Below are 10,602 nucleotides of genomic sequence, written 5' to 3'. Positions count from 1 at the left end.
TGAAGAAGATGGTCTTATAAGACAAGTTAGGAGTTTCAGTTTTATTCTATATGAGAACAAGAAGCGAATATTCTTAAATTTGAAAGAGCCACCGTGTCCATATTTATATTTTGGAAACATCACTCAACTGCCACTGTCCAAGATGCACTTAAAGTTCCTTCAACCTGACTAAACTTTAGATGGATTTCTTTCTGTCTATAGGCCCCTGACCTCCCTTTTCTTGGAGCATTTACTTTAGAAAACTTGTAATTATGATTTCTCTGTCCCCTTGAAATGTATGTAAATCTCCTTAAAAGCCTCTTCCCAGTTTTACAATCCAGAGAATATCTTTCTCAAGGACCTAGGAGCCATCCTTTTGAAATGTAATAGTCAAGGAAGATTGCTCCCCTATCTCCCAGTCTCTGTGGGAGGCAGGGGCCTAATGTCCATGGGCTACTTGCTCCAAGTTGTGAAACCATTTCCTATCATGAAGGTAGAAGAAAGTCTATTTCCTTGGGAGTGAGGCCAATTAGCAAACACAGGTGTCAGGTGTTAGGGTGACATACAATTCCTCCTATCCCAGCTCTTCAAAAATCTTAAGGCTTTTGTTTTAGCAGAGTTGAGTTCAGTCTCTCTTCCTTATTGAAATAGTCTTGAGTAAAGTCTTCCTTTCCTGTTAACTTTGTCTAGTGTAGTTTTTTGTTTTGTTTTGTTTTGTTTTTGTTTTACTTTGACACGAATTTGGACAATGGTCCTATAAATAATGGATAAGCAGGAGGGGGCACTGGGAGCAAGTGATTAATTATGAATCTATTACGATAATCCAGGCAAAGTTATTGAGACTCCGTTAAGAAATTAGCAGGAAGAGACAGAAATAAGAAATATTTAGAGGGTAGAATCTATAGGACTTGGGGACCATGGATTTTTAAAGATGTGTTTGGAGAATGAGTCTCAGAAAGCAAGTGGAGAATCAAACTTCTGACTGGGTGAATGATACTAAAAATCACTGATGGAGAGAATAAAAAGTTTGCGTTTGAAAATGGAGATGGGTAACTACATTTTTCTCCTTATTTCTTTTCTGAGTTGATATTTGGAGGCCTGTACAAATTATATACCTCCAAGTTTCCCTGCATGTATTGAGGGTACAGTCTATAGAGAAAAGAATGTGGTTGCAGGTAATGTTGGCTGACTTCATCCTGAGAAAAATGGAAGTTCTCTCTTATAGTTCTTTCTTTCAGAGCTGTCTCTAAATTCCTGTAACATGCTGTTGGCTGATGAGAAGTTTTAGGGGATAAGCAACTTATATCTCATCTCTACATTGATCAAAGTAATCCCATCACTTCCATCATTTGATTAGATCTAATGCTGGAACCAAAAGTCCATTTGAAAGATATTGGCAAATAATAACATTGAACAGATTCAGATTTCTGCATATTTTCAACCAGAACATAAAACTCTGTCCCCAGGGCCATTCTCTACATTTCGTCAACAGACGGTGTCACAGTTGATTGCTGTGCTCTTGTACCAGCATATAAAATCTAAAGCAGCTATCCAAGGGTGCATTAAATATAAAACCCCTGAGTCATTCTGACTTACACGGAAACATATGGGAATCTTTGCTTCCTAATAAAGAAAACAATGGGGGTGGAAGCAGTCACCACGGGAATAATCTGAATCACAAAGCTTCCAGACTCAGCAAACAGCTTGAAATGTGCAACAGTTTTAGGCTGTTAACTTTCAAGTATAATGGAATTTTGGAGGGGCAGTACTTATTTCCCCCAAATTTCCAATAAATTCAATTCCTCTTTGACCCAAGGAGCCCAGATGAGCTCCTCAGCTTAATATTAAGCTTCTTTTTTTTTTTTTAAGTTTATTTATTTTTGAGACAGAGAGAGACAGAGCACGAATGGGGGAGGGTCAGAGAGAGGGAGACACAGAATCTGAAACAGGCTCCAGGCTCCGAGCTGTCAGCACAGAGCCCAACACGGCTCGAATTCACGGACCGCGAGATCGTGACCTGAGCCGAAGTCGGCCGCTTAACCGACTGAGCCACCCAGGCGCCCAATATTAAGCTTCTTTAAACAATCCCTTATTATTCACGTTCAGCACACTTTATTTCTCTGAATACTAATCTCAGTTTGCTCTTACATTTTAGCCATCCTCCACCAAGGAAAATCCAGAATGAATGTGCTTGACCTTATCTTCCTATTGGAAACTTTTGAGTCAACTTGATGTATTAAGGGCATTTTGGCTCAATCAGCTGAATTAAACTGTACTTGGAATGGGGACTGGAGTGCAAGAACAGAGAGCAAGTGCTTTGAAACTGGATGGTTCTTAAATTTCTGAGGTTCTGTCTTTATCTTAGAGATCGTTGAACTGGTGGCATCATATTCATGGAATGGATTGGAGCAGCTGCATGATGAGCTGTGCTGCTCCCACTTGGAAAAGTACAGAGAAGAGAAAGAATGCTTTTGCCCTTCCAGATGTAAACTTATGGAAGCTTATTTTTTGTGAATGTATGCAAGCTCAATAGTAATCATACAGGTTAGAGACTAGAACTGTTTTGTACGTGTTGACCTTTCTTTCTTTCTTTCTTTCTTTCTTTCTTTCTTTCTTTTTTTCTTTTTCTTTCTTCCTTTCTCTCTCTCTTTCTTTCTTTCTTTCTTTTCTTCCTTTCTTCTTTCTTTCTTTCTTTCTTTATTCTTTCTTTCCTTCCCTCCTGCCTTCCCTCCTTTCATCTGTCCTTCCTTCTATCCTTCCTTCCAGTGTGGTGAGAGACTATTGAGGTGTTCTACTGCTGCTTGATGTTGTTGGCAAATTACTGAGGCCTTTAATATGGTTCCATCCTAGTTGTCTAAAAATTTCATTTCTTACTAAAATCAAGATAAAACTTCAAGGATTTTAGTAGAAATCTTCTACCTTTGAAGGACATGACATAAATTTCATTGAGGGTATTATTTATTATGTTCTAGTTCTAAAGTATTGAGGAGTAGTTGATTTTCATGTCAGTAGTAGTATAACCAGTGCCCTCTAGTGAAAGAAAATTCTTATTCCTTCCTTTGTTGTTCAGTACCATAACTCAAAATGATAGAACTCCAAACAATTGGGTCTCAAGAACATAATTACATAGAAAAAATGCGCAATTCTAAGTTGGAGTATGGAAATATTTACTAAAGTTGAAATAGTCACAAAATACCATTTAATTATCACTTAGGGCCTGACTTACCACAAACAATTTTACTTTCCCAAATGCATATCCCTCTTATTCTACACACCCATCAACCATCTGCATTTTCCAGGTCATCCATGTCAGTCCTTGATGACAATACCAACAGGGTATTAATCGAACAGTTAGTTCCATTAATGGGAATTCAATGGATGGCAGCAACAGAAGTTCAAACTATAATGGAAGGAAAGAATAAAACCCTATAGATAATGAGCTTTTATGGTATGGGTCTCATGCATATTGCCGACCTAGAAATAGTTTTATTTTATGCCTCTGAGGTTTACTATCCAGTTACCAAAGTCTGTTTTCGTCTTTAGTTAAGGTGGGTAAATGCTAAGGTACCTTCTTGAAATAGGATATACAAAGCATTAGTCTTTTGTGAATGACTTTAAGGGAGTGAAATAAATATTTTACAGCCTTCTTGGGCATGTTAACCATCAGGGGAGCAAATTAATTGAACAGTTCTTGGACTTCAGCAAAGTACCAAGTCCATTTGCTTGACAGTCACACATGTCTGCTCTGAAGTAAAGAGTAAAATGACTTATACCTAAATTAATGTTTTGAAAAGATTCTTTAATAATTTACAGTATAAATTAATCACAAACCAATCTTTAATAATGATATGTATATCTCTGTTGGTATAAGAAATTTAAAAATTGCCAAAGCATATTCTCTCAGAGATTTTTGTTTTTTAAAGGTCTAGAAAATTCCAATAAATTGTGAATCCCTAGAAGAGAATTAATACCCATAATTATTCGGTCCCATGTGTGTAAGTCATATTTTTCTGGGAAGAAAATTGAAATAAAGAAGGACAAAGCAATTTGTATGAAAAATAAGCTATGCTAAAAAAATTTTTAACTTCCAAATGTGGATAACCCAATCATTGATGAACGTTTCAAAGGACTTTCACGATACTCTAATACTACCAATGTAGATTTCACAATTATCACTATGAGTATTGAGAGCATTATTTTCTGTTTAAAAAATGTATTTTTATTTAAGTGCTTATTTTAAAGTCATGCTGTAATATGTCAGAGATTTTATAATTCCAAAGTTGTTAAAAAAGTATCCTAGGTGGGGTGCCTGGATGGCTCAGTTGGTTGAGTGTCTGACTTCAGCTCAGGTCATGATCTCATGTCTCATGGTTTCGAGCCCCACATCAGGCTCTGCACTGACAGCCTGGAGCCTGCTTCGGGTTCTGTGTCTCCCTCTCCCCACTAACCCCCCCCAAGGGGTTCCCCCCCAAGAAAAACCTCTGTCTCTCTCTTTTTTCAAAAACAAACATTAAATATTTTTTTTACAAAAAAGGAGAAAGTCAAAATCAAGATTATGAATGTTTCAAGGTACTAACAATATTCTCAAAGAAAGAGATGAATGTGTAAACGTGAAGGTGGTGTGTAAATTATAGCAATAACCTTAAGTCCAAAATAAAAAAGAGACTTCAGAAACAAACAGAATGGTGGCTACTCTGTAGGATGGATAAAATAGGAAATTGTGCCTATCTAATTAGAAAAGTAATCATGTTTTTTCGTACTGTAGAAATGTAGACATGTTACACTGTAAGTACCTTTTTCTGCTTCTTGCTATGGGTTAAAAACAAACAAACAAACAAAAAAAACCCAAGGGGAAATATGAATGAAGAAGCATATAGTACAAAAAATGTTCCTTTTCTGTACTATCTAAAAGGACTAAAACAGGCATAATAGAAAGTCTCCAATGTTTCCTTTGTCTCCTTCCTTCCTTCCTTCCTTCCTTCCTTCCTTCCTTCCTTCCTTCCCTTCCTTCCTCTTTCCCTTCCTCCCTCCCTCCCTTTCTTACTTGCTTGCTTCCTTGCTTTTCACTACCTTCATTCACTTTCCTTCATGTTGCTTAACCACCAAACTGAAAGGCTTTGCAAAAACAGGTCTCAGAAAATACTGTTAGGACATATTTTAGGATGGGATTGCACTAATAACCTTGAGCAAGAGCCACAAACTCTGAAACATCTCCAACTGCAAGTTTCACAGCATTTAATGAAGAAACTGTGACCTCAGCCAAACCACCAGGACCTGTGTCCTCTTCGTCTCCTCACCTGAAACTCTGACCTGCATCTAGACGAGTTACCTGTCCTTCAGTGTTCCCTGATGCTTATCAGCTGAATAAAGCCTTCAACCTTGGCTTGAGTCACTTTTTTTTTTCTGAGTTTATTTGCATCTCTAATAAATGGAAGTCAATGAAAAATTATAAAACTTCTGCCTGAAAGGAATTTGATAGTAGAACTAGTATGAACAATCAAAAAATGTAATATAGAAATGTCTTAAAAACATTCTGAATATAAACTAAAATATTTAAGGAGTGTGATTTTTCACAACCCTGGGGACATAACTTGAATAAATAAGCTCCCTAGTCATAAGTAAACATACCCTAACAATCATGTTTGACCTAATGTAAACAGTATTAAACAAAAATTTTTATTTTTGTTTTAAAGGAAACATTAGTGAGTGGAAAGACACAGTATACTCCATTACTCTGATAGACATACCTAGAGGCATTAACACAACTAAGACAGCACCTTTCAACACATGCCAGATAACTCTGTTTAATGGCAACAAACCTAGCAAGACATACTGTTACCAAACTACCCAAATATTTTTCTTCACTATTGCTTGGTTAGAACATCCTCTAGATTTTTTCATTATAAAACCATTTATGGTCTTTTAAAAATACATATGATTATTTAGAATCATAGCACCATTATATTAGCACATTTATATCCTTCTGGCCTTCATTCCTAGGCTCTATGAAGCCCTCCAGAGTTTGTGAAGAGCTTGGACACTTCTAGGGTAAATATTTTGTTAGAAATAAATTCTCTACTCCTCATAAGAAAATGTGTAGATATACCTTAGGTACTTAGATCTACTTGTAACCAGTTTAATTGACATTATCTAGAGGAATCAAAGTAAAATCACATGATACACCGAGACATATATACTTCGGAATTCATTTGGAAAGTAGCTATGATAATAAAGTTTGTGCATTCAGTTGTAAGTCACCATTGATTAAGCAATTCCAAATGGCTACTTATAATTAAGGATTCCAGTTTGGCTGTGCTCTAAGAGGCCCTTGAGAGTAAATAGGAAATGAAAGAACATCCAAATGAAATATACTTTATTAAGATACGGATTTTTTTTTCATTTGTAGGTTTACACTTCATTTATTTTAGAAAATTAAAGTTTTAACCTAATTTAGCTAAGATAGTGAACTACAAAGAACTAATAGAGACAGATTTGTGGTTCACTACAAAGTTTGGAAAGATAACTGAGGCATTGATTCCATATCAGACCACACCAGGGCATCATGAATGATGCAGTGTTTTTGTTCTTTTTTATTGTTTTTTTTTTTAAGTTTATTTATTTATTTGAGAGAGAGACATACACAGGAGGGGCAGAGAGAGGGAGAGAGAGAATCCCCAAGCAGGCTCTGTACCATCAGTGTAGAGCCCAATGAGGGGCTCAAATTCACCAACTGTGAGATCATGACCAGAACTGAAACCAAGAGTCAGATGCTTAACAGACTGAGCCACCCAGATGCCCCTTTATTGTGGTATTTTTGGTCTTGGTTGACTTTATAGTAACACCCAAAGCTGTAAGACAGAAGAAACATACATTGAGGGCCTATTTTGTGATAGGCACTGCTAAAAGTGCCTAGACTTTTACAGACCTTTTCATATAATCCTTAAATAGCATTAAGAAATAAGCATTATGACCTTAAAAACATATGCTCAGAAAGGCTAAATAACTCATCCCAGAGAAAAAACCCTAAAGATACAAAAATCAACATTGGAAGCCAAGCCTTTTTTAGTTGGGCACTTATTTGACAATGAGAAGATCAAATATCTTGAAATGTGGATTTGAGATTTCCTGAGATTTTTGATTTAGCTGCCATTTATGTGTGTGTGTGTGTGTGTGTGTGTATGCAAAATTATAACATGTGAAAGTATAGTTATACCATATAATTATATTATATGTATTAAAATTATAATTATAATTCTCCCCAAATGATGAGTTTATTTCTTATGTCAAATCTCTAACAAGCAGTCCTGATTTTTGGATGGTTATCCTAGTGATGATTCAGTCAGGCTTTTTATACCTTCTTACTCTAGCATCTTCAGCACTTGGCTTCTGTTAGTTGCTTCAGGATGGCAGAGGGAAAAATAGGATGAGAGGTGTTTCCTTTTTTTTTAAAGTTGGGCCACTTTTTACTAATATTTTGAAGTGTGCAATTTGCTGGCATTAATTATATTCACAATGTTGTAGACTCATCACCGCTATTTCCAAAAAGGTTTTACATTTTTAAAGAGCGGTAAAAAACAAAAAAGAATATGCAACAGACTACATGTTGTTCTCAAAGCCTGAAATATTTACTACCTGGCACTTTACCTAAAAGGTTTGTTGTTACTTGCTCTAGACTCATGAAACTGTCAAAAGAAAATGCTCCTATGGCAAAAAGACTCTAAAGGTCAGGATCAGCTCCCTGTTTTGTCTACCTTGGTAGTTTGTTTCTTTTTTTCTTTCCTTTTTTTTTTTTTATATAAGACTATTATTTATTTATTTTTTTAATGTAAAAATTTTTTTTTAATGTTTATTTATTTTTGAGAGAGAGAGAGAGAGCGCACGCAAGCAGGGGAGGGGCAGAGAGAGAGGGAGAGACAGAATGCGAAGCAGGCTTCAGGCTCTGAGCTGTCAGCACAGAGCCTGAAGCCCTGAGCTGTCAGCACAGAGCCTGACGCGGGGCTTGAGTCCACAGACCGGGAGATCATGACGGAGCCGAAGTTGGGCGCTTAATCAACTCAGCCACCCAGACACCCCAGGACTACGTTTTTTAGAGCAGTTTTGTGGTTACAGCAAATCTGACAGGAAATATAGAGATTCTTATCATATATCATATGATAAGAATATGTATAGTATTGCAAGAAACTGGCAGACTGTGTTCCAAAGTGGCTGAACCATTTTGCATTTCCACCACCAATGAATAAGAGTTCCTGTTGTCCCATATCCTGGTCAACATTTGGTGCTGTCAGTGTTTCAAATTTTGGTCATTTTAATAGATGTGTAGTAGTATCTTGTTTATATTTGCATTTCCCTGAATTTCTGCATATGATGTGGAACATCTTTTCATACGCTTATTTTCCATTTGTATTTCTTCTTTGGTGACTGTCAAAGTCTTTGGCTAATGTTTTAACCAGGTTGTTTATTAAGTTTTTAATTTTAATTCCTGTATAGTTAACATACAGTGTTATATCAGTTTCAGGTTTACAGTGTAGTGATTCAGCAATTCTATACATTAGTGCTTATCATGATGAATGTACTCTTTAATCCCCATAACCTATTTTATGCATCCCTCCCCCTGCCACCTCCCTTTTGTTTTTTGGTTTTTTTTAATTATTTTTTTTAATGCTTATTTATTTTTGAGACAGAGAGAGACAGAGCATGAACAAGGGAGGGTTAGAGAAAGGGAGACACAGAATCCGAAGCAGGCTCCAAGCTCTGAGCTGTTAGCACAGAGCCTGACATGGGACTTGAACTCACGGACTGTGAGATCATGAACCGAGCCGAAGTCGGATGCTCAACCTACTGAGCCACCCAGGTGCCCCTGCCACCTCCCTTTTGGTAACCATCAGTGTGTTCTCTTTAGTTAAGTGTCTGTTTCTTGGTTTGTCTCTCTCTCTCTTTCTCTGTCTTTTTCATTTATTTGTTTCGTTTCTTAAATTCCACACATGAGTGAGATCATATGGTATTTGTCTGCCTGTGACTGACTTATTGTGATTAGCATTGTATTCTCTAGTTCCATTCATGTCATTGGAAATGACAAAATTTTATTCTTTTTTTGGCTGAATAATATTCCATTTCATACATATATACCATATATGTATACATATACATACATAGATGTACCACCATATATGCCACCTCTTCTGTATCTATATACCTGTTGATGGACACTTGGGCTGCTTCCATAATTTGATATTGCAAATAATGCTGCTATAAACATAAGGGTGCATGTATCCCTTTGAATTATAAATTGTTGACATTTAAAAGTTTTTTGAGTGTTTTGGGAGCACCTGGCTGGCTCAGTCGGTTAAGCAGTGGACTTCAGTTCAGGTCATGATCTCACAGTTCATGGGTTTGAGCCCCGTGTCGAACTCTGTACTGACAGCTCAGAGCCTGGTGCCTGCTTGGGATTCTTTGTCTCTTTCTCTCTCTTTCTTTCTCCCTCCTGACTCGTGGTCTGTCTCTCTCTCAAAATAAATAAATAAACATTAAAAAAAAAGAGTTCTTTGAATATTTTGGATAATAGCCTCTATGAGATGTGTCTTTTGCAACTATTTCCTCCCAGTCTGTGACTTGTCTTCTTGTTCTTTTGACATTGTCTTTTGTAGAGCAGGAGTTTTAAATTTTAACAAAGTTGAGCTTATCAATTATTTCTTTCATGGATCATTTCATGAAACTATCATTAGCTATTGTGTCCAATAAGTCATCACAACCCCTAATCATCTAGATTTTCTTTGATGTTATCTTCTAGGAGTTTTATAATTTTTTTGTTTTATATTTAGGTCTATGATCCATTTTGACTTAAGTTTTGTGACAGGTGTTTTCACCTTTTGTGCAAGGTCTGTGTCTAGATTCAGTTTTTGGCATGTGCATGTCCAGTTGTGCCAGCACCTTTGTTGAAAGGACTATCTTTACTCCACTACCTTTGTTATTTTGCCAAAGATCAGTTGACTATATTTATGTGGGTCTATTTCTGAACCCTATATTCTGTTTCACTAATCTATTTGTTTATTCTTTTGCCAATATTATAGTGTCTCGATTACTGTAGCTTTAGAGTAAGTCTTGAAATCAGGTAGGGTTAGTCCTCTAAATTTGATCTTTAATTTTGTGTTGGCTATTCTAGGCTGCTTGGCTTTTCATATAAGCTTTAAATTGCTTTATCAGTATTCACAGAATAATGGCTTGTATTTTGATTGGAATTACATTGAATCTATAGATTCAATATAGTTGGGAGGAACTGTCATCTTGACAGTACTGAGCCTTCCTATCCATGGACATAAAATGTTTCTAATTCCTTAGTTCTTTGACTTCATTCATCAGAATCTTATAGTTTTTCTCACATATATCTTGTATATATGTTGTCAGATTTATATCTCAGTATTTCATTTGTGGAGCGTTAATGTAAATTGTATTTTTTAAGTTTATTTATTTATTTTGAAAGAGAGAGAGAAAGAGAGCAAGAGTGCATGAGTGGGGTAGGGGCAGAGAGAAAGGGGAAGAGACAATCCTAAGCAGGCACTAAATTGTCAGCATAGAGCCTGATAAGGGGCTTGATCCCATGACGGTGAGATTGTGACCTGAACCAAA

The sequence above is a fragment of the Herpailurus yagouaroundi genome, unplaced genomic scaffold (genome assembly GCF_014898765.1).
Source record: "Herpailurus yagouaroundi ecotype Mexico unplaced genomic scaffold, PumYag 28, whole genome shotgun sequence".
Lineage (NCBI taxonomy): Eukaryota > Metazoa > Chordata > Mammalia > Carnivora > Felidae > Herpailurus > Herpailurus yagouaroundi.
This window is presented reverse-complemented; position numbering follows the sequence as displayed.